This window comes from Leucopleurus acutus (genome assembly GCF_964270905.1).
Source record: "Leucopleurus acutus genome assembly, chromosome: 6".
NCBI lineage: Eukaryota > Metazoa > Chordata > Mammalia > Artiodactyla > Delphinidae > Leucopleurus > Leucopleurus acutus.
The window spans coordinates 118,253,821-118,278,215 of NC_139149.1; the positions used below are offsets into that span (position 1 = coordinate 118,253,821).

Genomic DNA, 24,395 nt, shown 5'->3' on the forward strand with positions numbered 1-24,395 from the left:
GCCCCTGCCCCTGTCGGACCGCCTGGGGCTTGGGCTGCGGGCACTGAGCCGTGTGCCCCTGCTGGGCCCAGCGCAGCGGGGTGAGGGGAGGCCTGCCCCGTCCCGCCCCGTCCCTGTTCCTTCACAGACAGCAGTGTAACAGCAGGCGGCTGCTTCCTGGGTCCTCAGTTTCCTGAGTGGGGCTCCTGGCCCCTTCAGTTCCTCACTTGGCCTGCCGAGGTCTCAGCCCCTCCCAGGGCCACACGGGCCCCGCCCCCAGTTGACACCTGAGGCCCACTTGCTGGAGGCTAGGACGCGCCCAGACTTTCAGGGGTGCTGTGCGAGACTCAGCAAGCTGGTTGTCTCTGAGCCGCCCTTTCCCTCTCCCTCTCCTCCAGAGCCTGGGGGCTGGCCACTCAGGCCCAGACCTTCAAACAGGACTCCCAGAGGGAGCTCAGGAGAGCGGGGACAGTTCAGGCTTAAGGACAGCAGAACCCCCCCGGGGGGACCCGGGGCCACTGAGGAAATGCAATGTCACGCCTCATTGCTGCATCGAGCATTTACTGGGGGGCACCGTGCGCTGTCCTCTGAATCCCAGCTAGAAAAGTGCCGGCACCCTGTACCTCCAACACCATCGCCCCGCCCTCTGTCACTTCCAGCACCACCTCCACCTCCCCCCTCCACCGCCCATCAGCACCACTGCCTGCACTGCCAGCTCCCCCATCAGCCCTGTCACCTCCCCCATCAACACTGCCTCTCTCCACTCGACCCCAGCGCGGCTGCCAGCATCACTAGCTACCCTCCCACCACAGCCCTTCCATCGCCAGAGGTGGGAGGGGCAGCCGTTCTCTCTGTAGGTGCCACCCAGTGCACGTTCCTCCGGGCCAGGACTTGGACAGAGGGGCAGGACTGACTTCCGGAAGTATGGGGCTGGGGGCAGAGCTGTGCTCAGGGTCTTTGGGAGCCAGGGAGGCCCATGCATCCTAGAAGGGGGAAAATTCACGTTGGCACCGTCTTAACAGAGCCTCTGTCCAAATGCTCCTTGAGCCTTCGGGCCAGGCGCAACCTCCTCACTCCAGTCACAGGTGAAAATATTATTAAAACGGCTGACCCTCTTAACAGCCTCACCAAAACCATCTACCCCTGCCAAAGCAACTGGGAGACGTGGTTCTAAAGTGGAGAGATGTGCTAGCAAAACAAACGGTTTCATCTGAAACCAGCACGTGCTTCCTCGCAAAACCTGTGTCTCCATGAGAGCTCTTTCCTGAAAAAAGCCGTCGTCTGACAAACACCTGCCCGTGGCGACGTAGGGAGCCCACTTCACCTCTCTTCGCTCGGTAGGAAAGACAGTGGAAACCTTGAGGGCCCCGGACACCTTGCCTGAAATAATGGCCAGGGCTCTGTGGTCGAGGAGGGAGCAGGGCAGAGGGTCAGAAATGAGGCCAGTTAGAGAAGAGAAGGCATTTATTCCGAAGCAAGTGGGTCAGACCGGTGCCTCCCAGCCCGCGCAGCTGAGACAATGCTTCTCTGCATGCCCCTGTCTCTGACCCTCGTCCAGCCGGGCACGGCGTCAGCCAGCCCTGAGCCCAGGTGCCTGCATCCGGCCGAGTGAGGACCCTCCAGGGCTGGACACCCCAGCCCGATACCTGGCAAAGAGCAGGCTTGTGGAGTGAATGGACACACGGGTGAGTGAATGGAGGCCTCGCCGTGACCCTGCGTGAAGATCAGTGCTTTCTGATCAGAATCGACCCCAGCAAGGACTCGGTCCTGCCGCGTGCGCGGTGGCCTCCTTTCTAGAAAGCCCCGTCGTTTTGCTTCTTTCCTACGCCGTAGCAGCCATATGTGGTGACTTGTAAGGCTCTGAAAATTGTTGAGTCCCTTCTGAACACAAACCAGGCCGGCCCCGCTGGTGGGCATGGAGCGCGGCAGCTGAGAGGGAACTTTCTCGCAGGGAAAAAAGCTGGACAAGTTCACAGGTAGAGATGGCAGCTGTGCTGTGGCCTGCAGGCCCGGCCGAGGTGCAGCGTCCGCGCCGGGCGGCCATGGGGACTGAGAGGCCGTGAGGCTGGCCCGCGGTGGTGAGGAGCCCCCACGTCCCCCCAGAAGGGTGAGGCCTGGGGGCTGCGGAGGAAGGTCTTGGTTTATTTGGCATCAGGAGCCCCAACTGGCAACCCCAGGGAGGACTTCTGCGCCTTCATCGGGGAAGGAGTGCCAGGTGGGCGGTGTCTGCGAAGGTGCTGGGCACGCTGAGAGGGTCCACACGTCTGTTACGAGGGTGCAGTGGCCGAGACATGGGTGCGGGGTCTGCCGGCTGTGTCTCCAGGGCTGGGCTGCTGGGGGTGATGCACAGGGTGGTACCCGCCTTGGTGTGCCTTTCATCCTTCCCCTGCAGAGCCCCTTCTAGCCCCTGCCGGCCCCTCACGCACAGTGCTGTGACACCCTTGACCTCTGAATCTTGGGGACTCTTCCTTGTTCTGGTCTTTTGGAGCACCTTGGGGCCAGTCACGGAGAGCCCCGAGTGGGAAACGGGAAGGGTGTGGGCCCGGGGCGGGCAGTGGCACCTCCGAGCCTGGGGGAAGACGTGTTGACAGTTGATTTGACCTGAGCCCTGGCCAGCAGCCCCTCTCTCTAGTGTCCCAGGCAAGGCTGGCTCCACACCTGGTGTCTGCTTATCCGCCGGCATCCCCACCGGGGGCACAGTCCCTGCCCAGCCTCTCCCAGACCGCCCGCCCAGGGGAGGTCCGCAGGCGGCCCGGGACCGGTGGCTGGTCGGTTCCTCCGAGAACCCCGGCTTCCCCACCTGTGCAGCCCGTGGCACCTTGCCAACAAGACAGTCCGCTGGCCACCAGCTCCGAGCCATCTGGAAAACCCACCCTGACCCGCAGGGCAAAACCAGTGAGATGGAGGCAGGCCTGGCAGTGGAGCTCGGCTTTTCTGACCTGAGGAAGCCCCCGCAGAAACGCATGAGCCCCCTGGCTGGGAGGAGAGGCCGCAGCCCCCGGGGCAGACGGGGTCCTGGGCAGGCCCCTCCCCACGCTCCCCTCCTGCTGGTCCCTGGGGAGGAGCAAGGCACAGGCAAGGGGCTCGGAGGTGGAGGTGGGCAGGGGTCGAGGGAGGGTCCTGGGTGGCCTGGCAGCCCCACGTGGGGGGAGCGCCGGGGCGAGGTCCAGGCTGGCCCCTCGGCCTGGACTTCCCGGCAGCCCGACGGAGGGCGGGCAGTGCAGTCCTCCCCGGCCCAGAGAGGAAAGTGGGCCTCAGATGCAGGCCCAGGGGCCTCAGGACTCCTGCGTCCCGCTGCCTCCTTGCTATTCCACCCCGGCCGCAGTGCGGCCCAGACAGAAGTCCTGCTTCCTCGGCCATCCTGGGAGCTCCCCTGAGACCCCGCCTCGTTCCCACGTGGTCAGAGCAGGCAGCTGGGCCTGCAGCCCTGCCTTGGAAACGCTCCCACTTCCCAGAGCGGCCACCCCGCTGGCCTGGGCACGTGCGGCACCTCCTCGTGGGCCTCTGGCTCCTGGCCCTGCCCCTCCAGCCTGTCCGTGGGGCGGCCGAGGGAGCCTTGCCTTTCTCTCCTGCCCTTACCCAGCCCCCCTGGCCTTGGGACTGGGCCCCGTGTACCTGTGCCCCCCCGTCCCCTGCAAGCCCCCCTGGCCCTGGGGCTGGGCTCTGTGTACCTGTGCCCCCCCATCCCCCGCCAGCCCCGCTGGCCCTGGGGCTGGGCCCCGTGTACCTGTGCCCCCCTGTCCCCCGCCAGCCCCCCTGGGGCTGGGCCCTGTGTACCTGTGCCCCCCCATCCCCCCCGACCCCTGGCCTTGGGGCTGGGCCCCGTGTACCTGTGCCCCCACCGTCCCCCGCCAGCCCCGCTGGCCCTAGGGCTGGGCCCCGTGTACCTGTGCCCCCCCGTCTCCCGCCAGCACCCCTGGCCCTGGGGCTGGGCCCCGTGTACCTGTGCCCCGTGTACCTGTGCCCCCCGTCTCCCGCCAGCGCCCCTGGCCTTGGGGCTGGGCCCCGTGTACCTGTGCCCCGTGTACCTGTGCCTCCCGTCCCCCGCCAGCGCCCCTGGCCCTGGGGCTGGGCCCCGTGTACCTGTGCCCCGTGTACCTGTGCCCCCCATCCCCCGCCAGCGCCCCTGGCCTTGGGGCTGGGCCCCGTGTACCTGTGCCCCCCGTCCCCCGCCAGCGCCCCTGGCCCTGGGGCTGGGCCCCGTGTACCTGTGCCCCCGTCCCCCGCCAGCCCCCCAGCTCCCTCTGCTCCAGCCAATACAGAACAGGTCACCCTCAGCCACTGTGCTTGCTGCCAGCCCGGAGCCCCTCCCAGGACAGGCAGGCCTCCTCCCCTGAACGGGCCCCACTCCCCCAGCCTGGTCCCTGCGCTCCCCGCGTGTCGCTTCTGACCCCACCTCGGTTGTTTACCCTGCACGGGGCGTGTGCCCCGCAAGGCACATCAGTACACGGTCCTGGCACCCACGTGTGTTTGACTGTGTTTGGACGTCGTGATGGCGGATGTGGACGTAGGTGTGTAGGTGCGTCTGCCCACTGAGGGAAATGCAAGCAGCGACACCTCAGCGGCCGTGAGCAGTCCTCGGGCTCAGGTCCTGGTTCCCGAACACCAGTCACCACTGAAAGGAACTGGGGCTCTCTGGAGATTATACAGCCATGGCAGGAAAAGAAGAAAATGAGCTTGGAAAAGCTTGTGCCAGAAAGTAATAGAGTGATCAAAGAAAGATGGGGATGTGGCGGAAGGACACAGCGGCCACACCCGAAAGGGGCTCTCGGGACAAGCGAAGCATTACTTTAATGGTAGTGACAGATTTCAGTCCCTTAAGGAAAGGGGAGCCAGTGAGTTCACGCCAATACGAGTGTAGATACATGATTAAATGTATAAACGAGGGAGAAAGTGGTACTGACCGCACTGCCTCGGTGCTGAGTGTCCTGCTCGGGCAACCGTGTGTTCTCGGGAGAGGATGTCCTTGCTCAGGGGAGTACACAGTAGGGGGCTCAGTGGGTAAAGGGTCATCACTCTGCAAGGTACTCTCAAGTGGTTCAGGAAACATCTATGTAGAAGGAGAGAGCATGATGAAGCAAATGGGGCAGAATCCTAGAATTTGGTGAATGTGGATCAAAAGTATGAGGAGTGCCTGGCACTTTTTCTGTAAGTTTGACATTCTGTCAAACCATAACGTAACCTCTAGGGAATGCCTTCTGGCAGGACACCCGGAGCCCCGGGCACACACCCCGCCACCCTCACTGGGAAGCCAGCCTGGCCGGCTGGGAAGGACTCAGGTGTCCCCCTCCTCGGCTCTCAGGGGCTGTGTGAAGCTAGAAGTGACCAGCTCGCCACAGCGTGCCTCCAGGACAGCCCACCACTCACTCACCATTGACTTATTTGCTAATTCCTTTAGTCACACATCCATCCGGAAGCCTTGGTGGAGCCCTAGCTCTGAGTCAAGGAGCGGACACATGCACCAGCAGCGGAGTTTTACTTTTAGTCCTAAAATTTTGTCTTTTGTTCACGGTGCTCTCCCAGCCTCTGCAAGAGAGCTAGCTTGTAGAAGCAGCTCTGTAAACGTCGGCTGTTCATCCTCTGACTGTTGGGATAACACGCCCATAATTCCATCTTCCCAAAACAAGCGCTCTAAACATTTTGGCGACATCCTTCCCGATGTGTTTTCAAGCGCATTTGGAGCTGCCGTTTCATACAAATTTCCATTTTGCATATTTCGTTCAATATTATACTGTGAGCATTTTCCAGTGCCTTAAATTTGCTGTGAAGAGTGTGCTTTTTGGTGGCAGTATAATATTCCATCCTGTGGCTATACCATAATTCTTTTCAGCAGTCACAGCGTGTGGCCTGTGTGGGTGGCTTCAGTGTCTCCGGGGATGTTCCAGTGCACATCTTTGTTCAGGCAGGTCTTTTGTTTTTCCGTTCCTCCAGGGGGGCTGGCTGGGTCCCAAGGAATGTGCTTTTCAGGGTTGTCTCCCTACTTCCCCCTGCTGCCCAGAGGGCGTCCTTATTCACACCCTCCTCTGCTGGGGGAAGGGGGCCTCCTCAGGTGACCTGAGTCAGCCTGGAGGGCACAGCAGCTTCCAGGCCACACAGGGTACCTGTGGTCCAGTCGACGATGGGGTGGGGACAGTGGGCAGGCCCAGGGACAAAACAAGCTGCGGGAGCCTGGGCCCCAGTGGACGCTGCTCCCATGGCTCTGAAACCAGGCGGCTGGAGGGGGCTGCCCAGCTCGTTCCCTCCCCCCCACCCCCCCACCCCGTACCTCCCCACAGGGGGTCCGGCCTCAGAGCCTCAGCAGCCATTAACTGGCCGTTTACACACCGGGGCGAGTCCTTCACTGAACGCCTGCTGTGTGCGAAGCGTTACCGGCTCCCAGCCCGAGGACCCGGCTCGGGCAGAAGTCTGAGTGCTGGGGGCTGCGTGCAGGGTGGGAGGAGTGGGCACCGTGTCTGGGTACAGGTCCCAGGACCACGCTGTCCTCCAGGCGGGTCCAGGCGGCTGGCCGAGGGCCAGACACAGCCCCCTCGGGCCCTCACACACGTCCTGCAGCGAATGTTTCCCGCCGCCTGCTCTGGGCAGAGCAGGCAGCTCCGGAGGCTTGCTGTGAATGGGGCCTGGGGTAGGGCTGGTGTCCTGGGGGAGTGGCCACCGTCCCCAGAGTGAGACTGGCAGGGTGAGAGGCCTAGGTGTGGGAGCAGAGGCACACCGTCCCTGCACTTGGAGGTGGCAGCCAGGGGCGGTGGCTGCAGGGTGACAGTGGACCCGACGTGGCCTCAGAGCTCAGGGCAGCAAGGTCAGGCTGTGCTGGGCCCGGGGGAGGGGGGCGTGGGTGCCCAAGCACAGGGCATGTCCAGGGGCCTCTGGGGACTTGGGATCTGGTCCTAGGGGGGCACCTGGCCCAGGTGTGCCAGAGGTGAGGCAGGAGCTGCCATCTAATCTACACAGGGAAGGAAGGGAAGGGCCATGAGGACAGCTGGAGGGACAGGACACGGGAGGGGCAGGTGCCTGGACCCCCCGCCCACTGGAGAGGCAGCCCCTGTTGGAGTGGGGTGGGGCTCAAGGGCCTGGGCTCTGGGCCATAGGCAGGACCACAAGGCCCAGCAGGAGACGAGAGGGTGGCCACGGGGAGGACCTGGACAGCTGATGGCAGGGGGCACGGTAGGGAGGTAGCAGAGGGCCTGCACCCCGAGGGCCCAGCCTGGCAGGGGGAAGGGCCGTCGCCCCAGCGCTGCGGGGAATCCCTCCTCCCCCGCTGGGTGCTGAAGCCAGCCCACTGCCCCACCCGCAGGCTACACCCTGGCTGCCCAGCAGTGCCCCTTCCCCCCGTCCTCTGTGGCCCTCCTGCAGCCAGGCGAGGCCACCTGGCACCCCGGGTGCTCAGAGAGGGCCAGCCTCCCCTCCTCGCCAGTTCTGGGTGTCCAGGGCCCCACCTTGCCCGGGGGCCCAGGGCGCTGCCCACGGCCGCCCTGTGAGCAGGACCCCAGCCCCGAGCTGTGCTTGTGGAAGGAATCCTGGTTCCCCAGAAAGCTGCCAGGAAATAAAAGACATGCCAACATTTTTCAAAACAAGCTTATAAAAGGCCTCAGAACTTTATTGTTTTATTTCTGGCAGAAACGTCAAAGCAGGAACCAAGGCCCCGCCCTTTCGGATCTGATGTTTGCAGAGCTGGGGTGCTGTGCCCGTGGGGTCCCCAGCTCCCCTCCAGGCTTGCCCGCCTGGCCCAGAGCAGCCCCTCGCCCAGCGAGGGTGGCACCAGCCAGCCCCAAGCTGCCCAGTTCAGGGACCAGCCAGACACAGGTCACACGCTTTCGGCTGCAAGTGGCCTCTGAGAGACTCTCCAGGACACTCCCGCTCTCTCCCAGCTCTCTCCCAGTTTTATCCAAGTCGGAAATGCCAGCAGGCCATCCCTCTGTGCTTTCTCCTGGCCCAGCGGAGGGAGGGCCGGCCCCTCCTGTGAGAAAGGCCTGGGTGCCTTTCCCTCTGCGGGCCACACGCACCCCCAGGTCAAGGGCAGGCTTCCTTCATGCCCCGCGTGCCCCCTTCCTGCTGCTGTGGCCTCGGGGCCTCCCCAGGGGACCAGCCCAGGCCCACCTGGCTGGCCTCAGGTCCTGAGGGGTAGCGGCGCGGGGCAGCACACTGCAGGGCCCGGACCCAGCCGACGGCCGGCCCACGTCAGGTTTCCGGTATGTCAGTGGCTGAAGAGCACGCTGGTGCCCGGCAGGGGGTCGGGGTAGAGTCCTTTCTCCCGTTTTCCCGACGTGTTGCCCGTTCTACAGAGTGCTGTTGCAAGGAGAAAAATAATAATAGTAAGATTGATATTCTGTGGGAGTAGCATTCGCTGGCCCTGAAGAAGGAGAGGGACCCCGGTGGGGGGGAGGGGTGCCGTGCCGCTCCCCGCGCCGCCAGCCCCGCCCGCCCCACCGGAGGTTCTGACGTTCTCCCCTGGAGGAAGACAGTCCAGGCACGCCCCTGCCCTGGCCCCGCCCCGTGGGGAGGGCGGCAGCCATCCGGTGGGGGCGGAGAGGGGAGCCCGCCGGCCGAGCGCTGGCGGGCAGACCGGAGGCCTCTGCACACACCGCACACACCTGAGCACCGGACTTCAAAGGCAGGAAGGAAACTGGGCAGAGCGCCTGTGGGGGAGCCACGGGGCCCAGGCCAGCCGAGGAAGACAGACGGGGGTGCAGGATGCAGGGAGGGCGGGGCAGGCGGTCCCACCCGGCAGGTGGCCACGGCCCTAGGGACCCTCACTCCAGCCTGCGGCGACCCCCCATCCAACTGTGACTCCTCACCCTTGACTCTTTTCCTAAACACGGGCAGAAAAGGGGACCCAAAGTAAGTGTGCAGCGAAAGAGCAGATGTGATGCCAGCCCCGAGGGACGGCGGCCCCAAGTTAAGGCCTGTGGTTGCCGCTCCACCCGCATCAGCCCACACCGTGCAGCCCTGACAAGGCTGCCTGCACCTGCCTCCTTCCCTCCAAGTTGTTCAGGTTCTTCCATCCATGTTTTGTCCATTATCACCGTGGTTCAATTACATAGATCGTCTTCAAGTTGTTTGTTTCACTGTGGTGGACATTTGGAGCTGTTCCTACTTTTAGACCATTCTTACTGTGCTGTCTGGGAACATTCCGGAACGTGCGTCCCGGTGCACGTGGGCGCTGGCGTGGAGGGTGGTGGGCCCTAGGGGTGGGGCTGTCGGGCATGGGCCGCACCCGCTCCCAGCTCGTGAAGTACAGAGGCCACGGGTGTTCCCACTGCAGGACACGCTTGCCAGCCCGGTGGTTGTGGACGGGCGTGAAAACGAGGTGCTGCTGCTCTGTTTTGTTCATGAGGCTGAGCACATCTTGTTCACTTACCGTTGGATTGCCTCATTTGTAAGCCCCCTGTTAAGTCTTTCCTCTTTCCTACTGAGTTCCCTTTTTTCTTGTTACTTTATGGGAGTTGTGTACATACACCAGGTCACAAGTGTTGCGAACATCTTTTCCCTTTTCTCTGCACCTTACTTCACGCTCTTTGGTGCGCCTTTGGGTGAATAGGTACTCTTGAGTTTAATGCAGTAAATGTACCCGTCTTTATTTTTATGGTCAGAGGTTTTTTGTGCCTTTTTTTTTTTTTTTTTTTTTTTTGCGGTACGCGGGCCTCTCACTGTTGTGGCCTCTCCCGCTGTGGAGCACAGGCTCCGGACGCGCAGGCTCAGTGGTCATGGCTCACGGGCCCAGCCGCTCCGCAGCATGTGGGATCTTCCCGGACCGGGGCACGAACTCGTGTCCCCTGCATCAGCAGGTGGACTCTCAACCACTGCGCCACCAGGGAAGCCCCTGTGCCTTTTTTTTAAAAAACATTTTTTTTATTTATTTGGCCGTGTTGGGTCTTAGTTGCGGCACGTGGGATCTTCCGTTGCGGTGCGCAGGCTCCCTAGTTGTGGCACGCGGGCTCAGTTGCCCACGGCATGTGGGATCTTAGTTTCCTGACCGGGGATGGAATCTGCGTCCCCTGCGTTGGAAAGTGGATTCTTCACCACTGGACCGCCGGGGACGTCCTGTGCCTTATTTTAAAAATCACCTCCAAGTCTTGAATATGTTCTCCATGTCCCCCCACAACAGCGTCTCTGCTGTGCAGCTTGGTCGCTCACACCTCCGTGCCTGCGCATGTGGAGCTGGGCACGAGGTAGGCCCCCCAGCCCGCCCCCCACCCCCCACCTGTTTCAACAGGAGTGTGTGCCTGGGCCGTCTCCCGGCCCTCCTCCTGCCCACCTGTCTGATCACTGTTCCGTGTGAGAGCCCAGTGTCCACTACAGCATCCATCCTGGACCAGCAAGTCCTTCCATCTTTTCTTCTCCAGGAAGTCTTGGTCCTTCTTGGCTTTGCCTTTTCATATAAAATTTACAGTTGGCTTATCAGGTTACACACACACACAGACACACGTCTGCCGGGATTTTTACTGGGATTGCGTGGAGTATGAAGACTGATGCGAGAACTGATACCTTTACCTGGGTTGACTCGCGTGGCCCAGGAACAGAGCACGTTCCTGCGTTTATTTAGATTGTCTCTGACATTCTCTAATAAATCTAACATCTTTTGTTAGATTTATTCCTAAGGACTTGCTATTCTCTATACTGTTGTAGATGGTGTCTTTTCTTCATTTCTTTTCTAAGTACTTACTGCTGTTAATGTGGAAGCACAACTGAGTTCTTACCGCTTCTAGTTTTATATGTCACAACCAGGCCAAGCCTCTTACTAGTTCTGCTGCATCATCTGGATTCTTCTGGATTTTCCCACAGTCACGTTCATAGCATTTGCACCTGATGGTCGTTGTGTTTCTCCCTTTCTAGTCCGTTTGCATTTTGATTCACTTTTCGCCCTGCTGTGCTGGTTGGATACATTGCGTGTTAGCAGGACCCAGAAAGAAAGTGTCCGTGTTTCACGACTAAACATGCTGCTTCCTCCTGTTCGTTTTCAAGATGCCCTTTTCGGATCAGAATGTCCCCTCCTATTCCTATTCTCACATTCAGGGAATTTTTATCACATGTGGATGTTGGCTCTTAGTAAATACCATCTCTATACCTATAAAGGTGACTCTCACCTTTAATCTGTTAAATGGGTCACTTAGATCCATTGGATTTCTAATGTAAAGCCACGCTTGTATTCCTAACACAAATCCAAGTTGGTAGTGATTAATTATGTACCCAGTTCATATATTGCTGCATTCAGTTTGCTAACTGCGTTAAGATTTGGGCGGTTTTATATGTGAGATTGGGCTGTTAGCCCATCCATGTTACATTTCAGTGTCAGGGTTATGCTAGCCTCAGAAAACGAGTTCTTCTGTCTGGAAGAGTTCGGGTATCTCTGGACTTATTCCTTGGATGTTTGGTAGAACTCACTGGTGCTGCCATCTGGACCTAGAGTTTTCTTGGTGGGAAAATTGTGAACACTAATTGAATTTCCTTATGAATATAAAAAAATAGATTTTCTATTTCTTTTCACATTTGGTAAGTTGTGTTTTTCTAGGGGAAAAGATCCATTTTATATACAACTTCAAGGTGATCAACACAAAACTGTTGAGGTCTGGGATTTGATGGTACCCTCCTTACACACCAGCGGTCAGCCTGTCACTGCTTCTCAGAAGCTGGCCGAGGCCCGAGGCTCCCGGGTCGGGAACAAAGGCCGTTAGGACTCATGGTGCAGGGAGAGGCACACCATGTGATTTGCCTTGGTGTCCCTGGCTCTCCTCGTGGTGTCATGAGGCCACACGGAGGGGCCCAGGCAGATGGAACCCAGACTGTGGGTTTGTGTCATAGCCAGGAAGCCCTGGGCTTGGGGAAGCATCTCTCCTATGGCGAGCCTGCCTTTGCCCGCAAGGGAGAGGACACTTTGTCTCTCGAAGCCAATCTCTGCAAACACAACCCCAAGACCCGGCCCAAGCAGGGAGCGGACGAGCAAAGCGCTCGGGGCCTCCCCCACGGCCCACCTCCCCGCCCCACCTGTTCTGGGCCAAGCTCCAATTTTCACACGAGTCTGCCATTCCGTCGGCCACCCTGATTAATCGGACCAGCAGAGGCCAGGACCAGATCTGGGTGATTTGCTGCCCACAGGACTCCAGGCAGCAAGATGGGGTTCAGCCCCAGGTCCCAGGTGCAGCCGGCTGTGCAGGATCCCAGAGAGGCCAGGAGTGGTCCAAGGCCAGGCCACCGTCCATCCTGACGCACGAACGCCTGCGGACCGCTCTGCTGATCTTGGATGCCATCACCAGTGATTACAGAGGCCGTAAATTGGCCCAGAAAGCAACTCCCATTAGGGTGACAAACTCACCCTGCTTTTGTGCAAACCTTCCCAGTTCTACGCTGAAAATCTGGTATGCTGGGAATCCCCCAGTCACAGGCAGACTGCGAGGGTTGAGCCCCTGCCCCGCCGTGGAGAGACGTCCTGTGATCCCTCTCCCCACATGCAGACGTGTGACCTGAGGGGACGCAGGCCTCTCAGTTAGGATCTGTTCAACTTGATTCGGATTGCCTGTCCCGCCGGTTTGGTTAAGGCCTAAGGGCCGTGTCTCTGACCGTTTGTGGTCTCAGTCATCACACACAACAGAACCCGAGGCCCAGTATGAATTCGTGTCATGAGACAAACAAGGTTGTGCCGTCGTGAATTTACCTGCAGGGAGGGTGGGGCCCACACCTGGGCGGCAGGCACAGTAGAGCAGTTTGTGACCCGAGTGTCCCGTGGTTTTCCCACTTTCATAGCTCGCAGACAGGGATGCAAACCCAGCGCAGGTCAGGTGGGCAGCTGCACTGCTGCCTGACTCAGGTGGGCCGTGAGGGCTTTGCCAGGCGCTGGATCTAGGGGCGCAAAGCAGTCACCTACCCCCGGCTCCCCCGGGGGCTGAGGTGGTCCTGCCCAGGTGTGGGTTGAATACTCCTCAGCCACAAAGCCAGTGTGCCTGTCCTGGCCCCGTTAATCACCTCCTCCCCTAGCCACCCTCTGCTCACACCCAGACCTTTCACCAGGAGGGCTCAGGTGCAAAAGCAACAGGCATTTGTGTAACATGTACAGACACCGTTACATCCCCCACAGGGGCCCCCATGGACCACCGCAGATGACAACATGCAGAGTCCTCAACCAAGTGACCGTGTCTCCAGGACCTGGAATTCCGCCCTCCGACAGAAAGTGAAATTCGAATCCTGCAGCCCCTGTACGGGGGCTGCCCCTGGGGGCGCACCTACCAGGCTAGGCAGGGCTGCTGTCAGGGAGAGGGATGCCTCACGGTGCCAGGAACGGTCCGGGCAGGTCCCTGTCTTCAAAGGAGGGCTGTGTAACCCGGTACCCACACCCCCCTTAGTCCTGGCCACCACCCAGAGGCCAGCCAAGGGGAGCTGAACCCCTCCTGGGGCCACGTTTGGTGAGCAAACAGCCCGGCCAGGGTGCGAGGACCCGGGCAGGCAAGGCCACAGGGGCAGAAGCCTTTCGGGATGATTTCGAGGAGGCTGGTCCAGGGCTCGTGACACCAGGTGCCCTCAGAGGATGGGGAACACAGAACGCTCGTCGCACACCTGACTCTAAGCACTGCGGGGGCCTTTGAGACCCCAGCCCACCGCTGCCACACACAAATGGTCCAGGGAGTCGACGGTGGCAGTGCCGTGGCCAGAGTGGGCTGATGAGGCTGGAAGGGCAGCACCGTGATGGCAAAGTATCAGCAGCAGTGAGACCCCCATGGAGGGCCTGGGAGGGGTCAGAGGTGGCTCACGAGGCCGGCTTCTGTGGACACAGGCCTGGAGTGTGGCAGTGGATTTTGAGCCCCTAACGCAGAGCCCTTTCTTTCGCTGGGTCATGGTGGTGGCTGCATTGCCATCTCTGGTACGAGGAGGGACACAGGGGCATCCCCGTCAGTCCCATCAGAGAAAGCCCCACCCTGGGCACCTGCCCGAGGGACCCAGACCGTGCAATCATCAGCTGCAGTCTGTTCCCAAAGATGGGCACCCTTAGTTGGCCGGGCTGGGTGTGCTCCGTCCTGTGGCAGCGCCGGCTTTTTCTGCGGAGGGTCTGGTTGTGAACCTCTGCGCATCGTGGCCGTGAGGGCTCGGAGCAAAGGCGTGGGCGCATGTGGGTTCCCGCAAAGCGCGGCTCACGGAGCCCCACCCAGCCTCGTCTGCGTGACCTGGGAGCTGCGAGTGTGATTTGTGTTTTTAAAGGGCTGTGAAAACAAAAACAAAAGGGGCAAAGAGGCATATGCGAGGAGCCCGTATATGGTCCACGGCGTGAAAAGTGTTTACCATCTGGCCCTTCAGCCGGCAGTCCGCTGACCCTCCAGCAGACCCTTAGCAGCCCCCGCAGGTCAGTACAAACCTGGGCGTCCCTCAGAGCTCCTTCCGCGGCCGGGGTTGCAGGGGGAGCCGGTACTTACAGTTCTGCCCACGCGCAGACTGACCCGGCGCCACTTCCCGGAGTGGGCGCTGGAGCCTGACAGCCGCTGCCCCCCAGTGGACACCATGGGGCCCAGCTTAGCTGGGCCATCGGCGAACCAGGCAGGCTCTTAGGGCCCCTCTGGGACCCGAGGTCCCGCTCGGCCAGGGCTGCGCTCCGGGTGCCGGGGCGTTAGCTGAGCCCCCCCGAGGGCCGCTGCTGCTGTTTCACGTAAAACCGAGACGGCTCGTGGCACAGGGACCTCTCCCTTTGGCCACCGACCCAGCTGGGCCCTTCCCTTGCTAGTGGTCAAGTTCAAGTCCGCGCGCCCCAGTGGGGATATTGGGCAGAGAGTCACAGGCCCCGCAGATCACACTCAGCTCCTACGAGCGCTCCCGGGGAGCGGGCAGGGCCCCAATTTGTAAACAGGGTGCAGTGGGCCCTGCCTCGGGCAGGGGGCGCTGCTGGGCAAGGACAGGCCTCCGGCTCCGGCTCCGGCTCCGGCTCGGCGTGGCTCCTGGACGCCAAGTCCTTTCTGCCGCAGGGCCTGCGGGCGGGGTCTGTGCTGCCCTGCCCTCTCCACGTGCAGGGCCCCTGGAAGGAGAGCCCAGCCACTTCCCGGACGGACGTGCAGGCAGCGATCACTCGTTCAGACACAGAGGCCACGTGGCCCAGATCCACCCACAGGGCCCCTGAAGCTTCCCGTCCCCACTGCAAACCCGTCTAAACGCCAGGAGTCGAATTTGGGCATCTTCTCTTACTACGGGAGCGCAGGAGAGTGGAGGGGCCGCGGGCAGAGCAGAGGGCAGCTCCCTCTTCAGCCTTTAGCCCCTCTTTCCCGCACCCCTGCACCCCTGGGCCCTCCCTGCTCCCAGAGGCCCAAGGTCAGGAGCGCCTACCTGCCACCTTCCTCCTGCCTTCCTTCCTTCCTTTCTTTCCCTTTTCGTTTCTCTTCTTTCTTTCTCTTCCGTCTTCATCACTGAGGTATAATTCACTTACTGTGCAGTTCGCCCTCTTACAATTCAGTGGCTTTTCACATACTTACAGAACTGTACATCATCACCACAGTCACCCTGGGAACATTTTCCTCACCCCAGAAGAAGCCCTTCGCCCTGAGTGACCATCCCCCAGCTTTTCCCAGCACGCCCCTGACCTAGGCGATCACTAAACTACTTTGTTTCTATAGATTTGCCTGTTCTGCATGTTTCATGTAAGTGGAGTCATACAGTGTTTTGTGACTGGCTTCTTTCACTTAAAATGATGTTTTCGAAGCTCACTCGTGTTGTGGCCTGTGTCAGCACATCATTTCTTTTATTTGCCAAAAATATTCCATTTATTTTTATAATGTATCCACTCCTTAGTTGATGCAAATGAGGCTTGCTTACTCCCTTTGGCTATTATGAAGAATATTGTTATGGACATCTGTGTACAATGCATCCTTGTGTGTGGACGTGTTTTCAGTTCTCTTGGGTGTATATGGATATACATCTAGGCATGGAATTGCTGGTGCATATAGTTATTCTATATTTAACCATGTGAGGAGCTGACACTGTCTGTTTTCCAGAGTGGCCACACATTTTGCGTTCCACCAGCGGTGTAGGAGCGTTCCCATTTCTTCACATCCTTGCAAACATTTGTTATTATCTACTTTTTCCACGATGGCCATCCTAGTGGATGTGAAGTGTTATCTCACTGTGGTTTTGATTTTCATCTCCCGGACAGTGATGCTGAGCGTCTTTTCATGTGGTTGTTGGCCATTTGTATATCTTCTTTGGAGAAGTACCTATTCAAGGTCTTTGCACTTTTTTTATTGGGTTGTCTTTTTCTAAAGACTATTTTTTAACAACAGTTTTAAGTTCGCAGCAAAATTGAGAGGAAGGTACAGAGCGGTCCCGTATCTTCCCACTCTGACTCACGCACAGCCTCCCCGTTACTCATCGTCCTCCACTGGAAGGTACGTTTGTCACAATTGACGAACCTACGTTTACACGACATCAGCATCCCCCGAAGTCCACAGTTTACGTTGAGGTTTGCTCTTGGTGTGGTACGTTCGGTGGGTCTGGACAAATGTTTAGTGCCGTGTACCCGTCACTGTGGCATCATCTCCGTGCTCCACCTGTTCACCCCTCCCCCAAACCCTAGCAAACTACCGATCTTTTTACTGTCTCCATAGTTTTCCCTTTTCTAGAATGTTATGTAGTTGGAATTATATAGTATGTGGCCTTCTTAGATGGACTTTTTTCATTTAATATGCATGTAAGTTTCATGTATATTTTTTCATGGCTTGATGGCTCATTTCTTTTTATCACTGAGTAATATTCCACTGTCTGGATGTACCACAGTTTACATATCCACCCACCTACTAAAGGACGTCTCAGTTGCTTCCACGTTTTGGCAATCATGAAAGAAGCTCTTCTAAATACCTGTGTGCAGGAATCTGTGTGGACATAAGTTTTCAACTCCTTTGGCTAAATACTAAGGAGCACAACTGCTGGATCTTCTGGTAAGACTGGACCGTATGCAGCCCCACCAGCAGTGAGTGAGAGTTCCTGTTGCTACACGTCTTCACCAGTATTTGGTGTTGTCAGTGTTCCAGATTTGGCCCTGCTAATGGGTGTATAGTGCTATCCCACTATTGTTTAAATTTGCATTTTCCCTGATAACCTATGATGTGGGGCGTCTTTTCATGTGCTTATTTGCCGTCTGCGTATCTTCTTTGGTGAGGTGTCTGTTAAGGCCTGTGGCCCAGTTTTTGACAAGGTTGGTTGTTTTCTTATCGCTGAGTGTTAAAAGCTCTTTGTATACTTTGAATAACAGTCTTTATCATATTTGCAAACATTTTCCCCAGGTCTGTGGCCTTTCTTCTCATTCTCTTGATATTATCTTTCACAGAGCAGAGGTTTTTATCTCCTTTTCTTACTGCATTAGCTAGAACAAATGCTGAAGACGGTGGTGAGAGGGACATCCTTGCCTTCTACCTCATCTTAGTGGGAAAGCATCTAGTTTCTCACCATTGAGTATGATGTTACCTGTAGGTGTTGTTTTTTTTTTAACATCTTTATTGGAGTATAATTGCTTTACAATGGTGTGTTAATTTCTGCTTTATAACAAAGTGAATCAGCTATGCATATACATATGTTCCCATATCTCTTCCCTCTTGCGTCTCCCTCCCACCCTCCCTATCCCACCCCTCTAGGTGGTCACAAAGCACCGAGCTGATCTACCTGTGCTATGCGGCTGCTTCCCACTAGCTATCTACCTTACGTTTGGTAGTGTATATATGTCCATGCCTCTCTCTCGCTTTGTCCCAGTTCACCCTTCCCCCTCCCCGTGTCCTTAAGTCCATTCTCTAGTAGGTCTGCGTCTTTATTCCCATCCTGCCCCTGGGTTCTTCATAACTACCCGTAGGTTTTTTGTAGATATTCCATATCCCCCTCTATTCCTAGATCACTGAAAGTCTTTATCATGAATGGGCGTTGGATTTGGTCAAATGCTTTTTGTGCATCTGTTGACATGATCATGTGATGTTTCTTCTTTAGCCTCTTGATGTGATGCATTACATCAGTTGGCTGTTGAATGTTGAGCCAGGCTTGCGTAGCTGAGATAGATCCCACTTGGTTGTGGTATACAATTCTTTTTATACGTTGTTGGATTTGATTTGCTAATAATTTGTTGAGGATTTTTGTATCTACGTTCATGAGCAGTACTGGTCTGTAGTTTCCTTTTCTTGTAATGTGTTTGTCTGGTTTTGGTATTAGGGTGATGCTGGCCTCATAGAATGAGTTAGGAGGTATTCCCTCTGCTTCTATCCTCTGAAAGAGATTGTAGAGAATTGGTATAACTTCTTAAGTGTGGTGGAATTCACCAGTGAACCTGTCTGGCCTGGTGCTTTCTGTTTTGGAAGATTATTAATTATTGATTCAGTTTCTTTAATAGATACAGGCCTATTCAGACTGTCTCTTTCTTCTTGTGTGAGTTTTGGCATATTGTGTTTTCAAGGAATCGGTCCATTTTATCTAGGTAATCAAATTTATGGTCATAGATTTTTTTCATATTATCTCTATTATCCTTTTAGCAACCACGGTATCTGTACTGATGTTCCCTTTCACATTTCTGATGTCAGTAATTTGTGTCCTCTTTTTGTCATAGATAGCCTGGCTGTCAATTTTATTGATCTTTTCAAAGAGCCAGCTTTTGTTTTGTTGATTTTTTTATTGATTACCTATTTTCAATTTCATTAATTTTTTTTTCTTGAATTCTTCTTATTTCTTTTATTCCACTTACTTGGCATTTACTCTGCTCTTCTTTACTAGTTACCTACGGTGGAAGCTTAGATTATTGCTTTTAGATTTTTCTTCTTTTCTAATAGATGCATTCAGTGCTATCAATTTCCCTCCACAATTTTGGATAAGTTGTGCTTTAATTTTCATTTAGTTCAAATATTTTTAAATTTCTCTTGACATTCCTCTTTGGCCCATGTGTTATTTAGAAGTGTGTTGTGTAACCACTATGTAATTGGGGATTTTCCAGTTATCTTCACTAGTTACCATCTGTCACCTAGTTACCGTCTGTCGCCACACCAAGTCATTACGATATTATTGACTATATACCCCATGCTGATTTCTAGTGTGGTCTGAGAGCAAATATCGTATGATTTCTATGCTTTTTAATTTCTTAAGGTGCGTCCTATGGCCCAGAATGTGGTCTGTCTTGGTGAGTGTTCCTTGTGAGCTTGAGAAGAATGTGTTTTCGGCTGTTGTTGGGTGAGGTGGTATTTCGATTATATCTAGCTGTTTGATGGTGGTGTTGAGTTGGGTTATGTCCTTTCTGATTTTCTGCCTGCCGGATCTGTCCATTTCTGGTAGAGGACTACTGAAGTCTCCAACTGTAACGGTGGACTTGTCCATTTCTGCTTGTAGTTCTGTCAGCTGTTGCCTCATGTAGTTCAATGCTGTGTTACGTGTATACACACTAAGGATTGTCTTGACATCTTGGAGAACTGATCCCTTTATCATTATGAAATGACCTTCTTTATCCTTGATAATATCCTTGGTTTGAAGTCAGCTCTGTTTGAAATTAGTATAGCAACTCTTGCTTTCTTTTGATTAGTGTTAGCGTGATATATCTTCCCCCATCCATCTACCTTTCATCTATATGCGTCTTTATATTTAAAGTGAGTTTCTTGTAGGCGGCTTATAGGTGGGTCTTCTTTTTTGATCCACTCTGACAATCTCTGTCTTTTCATTGGCGCATTTAGACGATTGATGTTCAGAGTGATTACTGATATGGTTGGATTAATATCTACAACACTTGTGACTGTTTTCTATTTGTTACCTTTGCTCTTTGTTCCTACTTTTGTCTTCCACTCTTTTCTGGCTTTTGGTTTTTTTTAGTTGAATTATGATTGACCTAGTTACCATCTGTCACCACACCAAGTTATTACAATATTATTGACTATGTACCCCGTGCTGTACATTTCATCCCTGTGACGCATTATTTTGCAACTAAAGTTTGTACCTCCTCTGAGTGTCCCTCACCTGTTTCACTCACTGTCCCACCCTCCTCCCCTCTGGCAACCACCTGTTTGTTCCCTACGAGTCTGTTTCTGATTTGTTATGTTTGTTCATTTGTTTGTTTTTTAGATTCCACATATAAGTAAAATCATACAGTATTTGTCTTTCTCTGACTTACTTCACTTAGCATAATACCCTCTAGGTCCATCCATGTTGTCACAAATGGCAAGATTTCATTCTTTTTTATGGCTGAGTAATATTCCATTATATATATATATATATATATATATATATATATATGTACACACACACACACACACACACACACACACACACACACACATACACATACATATACATATATATCCCACTTCTTCTTTATCCATTCATCTATCAATGGACACTAAGTTTGCTTCCATGTCTTGCCTATTGTAAATACTGCAGCTGTGAACATAGGGGTGTATATATCTTTTCAAATTAGTGTTTTTGTTTTCTTTGGGAAAATATCCAGAAGTGGAATTGCTGGTGGTTCTATTTTTAATTTTTTGAGGACCCTCCATACTGTTCTCCATAGTAACTGCACCAATTTACACTCCCACCAACAGTGCACAAGGGTTCCATTTTCTCCACACCCTCACCAACATTTTTTATTTGTGTTTTTGACAATAGCCATTCCGATGCGTGTGAGGTGATACCTCATTGTGGTTTTAATTTGAGTTTCTTTGATGATGTGAAGTTGAACATCTTTTCATGTGTCTGTTGGCCATCTGTATGTCTTCTTTGGAAAAAAATCTATTCAGGTTCTCTGCCCATTTTTAATCTTTTTTGTTTGTTTGAGTTTCTTTAATGTTGAGTTGTATAAGATCTTTGGATATTTAGGATACTAACCCCTTGTTGGATATATAATTTGAAAATATCTTCTCCCATTTAGTAAGCTGCCTTTTCATTCTGTTGATAGTTTCTTTTGCTGTGCAAAAGCTTTTTAGTTTAAGTCCCATTTGTTTATTTTTGCTTTTGTTTCCCTTGCCTGAGAAGACAGATCCAAAAAAAAAATTTCTAAGACTGATGTCAAAAAGTGTACCGCCTGTGTTTTCTTCTAGGAGTTTTATGGTTTCAGGTCTTTTTTTTTTTTTTTGGGGCTGTGTTGGGTCTTCGTTGCTGCACGTGGGCTCTCTCTAGTTGCAGCGAGCGGGGGCTACTCTTCGTTGCAGTGCGAGGGCTTCTCATTGTGGTGGCTTCTCTTGTTGTGGAGCATGGGCTCTAGGAGCTTGGGCTTCAGTAGTTGTGGCATGCAGGCTCAGTAGTTGTGGCTCAGGAGCTCCAGAGTGCAGGCTCAGTAGTTGTGGCACACGGGCTTAGTTGCTCCCTGGCTTGTGGCATCTTCCCGGACCAGGGCTCGGACCCATGTCCCCTGCATTGGCAGGCGGATTCTTTTTTTTTTTTTTTTTGCAGTACGCAGGCCTCTCACTGTTGTGGCCTCTCCCGTTGCAGAGCACAGGCTCCAGACGCGCAGGCTCAGCGGCCATGGCTCACGGGCCTAGCCGCTCCGCAGCATGTGGGATCTTCCCAGACTGGGGCACGAACCCGTGTCCCCTGCATCAGCAGGCGGACTCTCAACCACTGCGCCACCAGGGAAGCCCTGGCTGGCGGATTCTTAACCACTATGCCACCAGGGAAGTCCCTCAGGTCTTATATTTAAGTTTTTTTAATATAATTTTTATTGGAGTATAGTTGATTTACAATGTTGTGTTAGTTTCAGGTGTACAGCAAAGTGAATCAGCTATACATGTACATATATCCACTCTTTTTTAGATTCTTTTCCCATATAGGTCATTACAGAGTATTGAGTAGGGTTCCCTGTACTATGCAGTAGGTCCTTATTAGTTATCTATTTTATATATAGTAGCATGTATATATCAATCCCAATCTCCCAGTTTATCTCTCCCCCCCATTTAAGTCTGTAGTTCATTTTGAGTTTATTATTTTATATGGTGTGAGAAAGTAGTCCAGTTTGATTCTTTTGCATATATCTGTCCAGTTTTCCCAGCACCATTTCTTGAAGAAGCTGTCTTTCTCCCCATAGTATATTCTTTCCTCCTCTGTTGTATATTAACTGACCATATGTAAGCAAATTTATTTATGGTGTCTCCATTCTGTTCCATTGACCTATGTGTCTGTTTTTGTGCCAGTGCCATACTATTTGATTACTATAGCTTTGTAGTATAATTTGAAATCAGGGAGTGTGATACCTCTAGCTTTGTTCTTCTTTCTCAAGATTGTTTTGGTTATTCACAGTCTTATGTATTTCCATACACATTTTAGAATTATGTGATCTATTTCTGTGGAAAAATGCCATTGGTATTTTGATAGGGATTGCATTGAATCTGTAGATTCCCTTAGGTTGTATAGTCATTTTAACAATATTAATCCTTCCAATTCATAAGCACAGTTTATCTTTCCATTTGTGTCACCTTCAGTTTCTTTCATCAATGTCTTATAGTTTTATAATATATATATCATATATATGTGTGTGTGTACATACATATGCATATATAATATGATTGAAAACATTGTTGGTATTATTATTTTGGACAAACTGTTATCTGTTAGATCAGTTAGGAATAAGAAAAATAAAAGTTTTATTTTACCTTTATTACTTTACTTCTTCTTTTATGCTCTTCCTTTCTTAATGAAGATCCAGATTTCTCATCTATATCATTTTCCTTCTCTCTAAAGAACTTCTTTTAACATACCTTGAAAAGCATGTCTACTGGCAAGAAATTTCCTCAATTTTTGTTTGTCTGAGAAAGCCTTTATTTCTCCTTCACTAAGGATTATCTTCACTGAGGATAATTTTGCAGGGTACAGAATTCTAGGTTGGTGGGTTTTTTCTCTCAACATTTTAAATATTTCATTCCACTCTCTTCTTGCTTGCACTGTTTCTGAGGAATAGTCAGGTATAATTCTTATCTTTGCTCCTCTATAGGTAAGGTGTTTTTTCCCTCTGGCTTCTTTCAAGATTTTTTCTTTATCTTTGATTTTTCCATGATTTGAAAATGATATGCCTAGGGGATTTGAGCACCTCTCCTTCTTGGTATTCTCTGAGCTTCCTAGGTCTGTGGTTTGTGGTCTAATATTAATTTGAGGAAATTCTCAGTTATTACTGTTTCAAATATTTCTTCTCTCCCTTTCCCTCTTTCTTCTCCTTCTGGAATTCTCACTACATGTATGTTTCTCCTTTTATAGTTGTCCAGCAGTCCTTGGATAATTTATTCTGTGTTTCTTTTTCTTTCAGTCTTTATTCTCTTTGCTTTTCAGTTTTGAAGGTTTCTGTTGAAATATCCTCAAGGTCAGAGATTCTTTCCTCAGCTGTAGCCAGTCTACTAATAAGCCCATCAGAGTCTTTCTTTACTTCTTTTACAGTGCTTTTTCTATCTAGCATTTCTTTTTGTTGTTTCATAGGGTTTCCGTCTCTCTGATTACATTGCCCATCTGTTCTTGCATGCCGTCTACTTTATCATTAGATCTCTTAGCATATTACTCAGAGTTGTTTTAAATTCCCAGTCTGATAATTCCAGCCTCCCATCATGTCTGGTTCTGATATTTGCTGTGTCTCTTCAAACTGTGTCTCCTACCTTTTATTCTGCCTTGTAACTTTTTCTTGGGTAAAAGGAACTGCTATAAATAGACCTCTAGTAATGTGGTGGTAAAATGTGGCCATAAATTTGCTTCTAAGTTCTGCTTTCACCATACCTTCACATATTGCTGCTAAATAACACTTTTGTTATCTTTCTGTCCAAAGTTATTTATATTTCTTAATTTCCATATACATAGGAATTTTCTACCTTTTGGGGGTTATGATTTTCAGTGTAATTGCACTGTGGCCAGAGAACAAACTCTATACTTTTTGCAGTCATTTGAAATCTGTTGACACTTGCTATGTGGTCAGTATATGGTAAATTTTAGTGTTATATTTGTGTTATATATTAGGTCAATTATTATTTACATTGTTCACATTTTCCGTATTCTGACAGATTATTTTTGTCTGCCTAGTGTATATTCTACTAGCAAAGATGTGTTGAAATGTCCCACCACGATTATGAATTGACCTATTTTCTTTTTTTTTTTGAATTTTATTGTATTTATTTTTTTATACAGCAGGTCATTAGTTATCCATTTTATACATATTAGTGTATATATGTCAATCCCAATCTCCCAGTTCATCGCACGAATTGACCTATTTTCTTTTGTCAGTTTTTCACCTATATATGTTGAGGCTTTCTTATTAGGTATATAAAAATACAAAATTGTTATATCTTTCTTTATTATTATGAAGTAACCCTATTTATCTCTAACAATACTTACTACCTTATGGTCTAGTTTCCCTGAAAACAATATAACTATACCGGGTTTCCTTTCCTTAGCATTTGAATGGTATTATATATAGTATTTTAACGTTTTATTTATTGATTAATTTATAGTATATATTTTAACTGGAACATCATATCCAT

General features: G+C 52.6%; 1 protein-coding gene across 1 annotated transcript in view; it reads left to right on the forward strand.

Moving 5' to 3' along the window:
- The window catches only part of SNED1 (sushi, nidogen and EGF like domains 1), a gene marked incomplete at its 5' end in the record, with an annotated part of 88,303 nt that overhangs the window by 459 nt on the left and 63,449 nt on the right, over positions 1–24,395 (forward strand). The window lies entirely within an intron of this gene.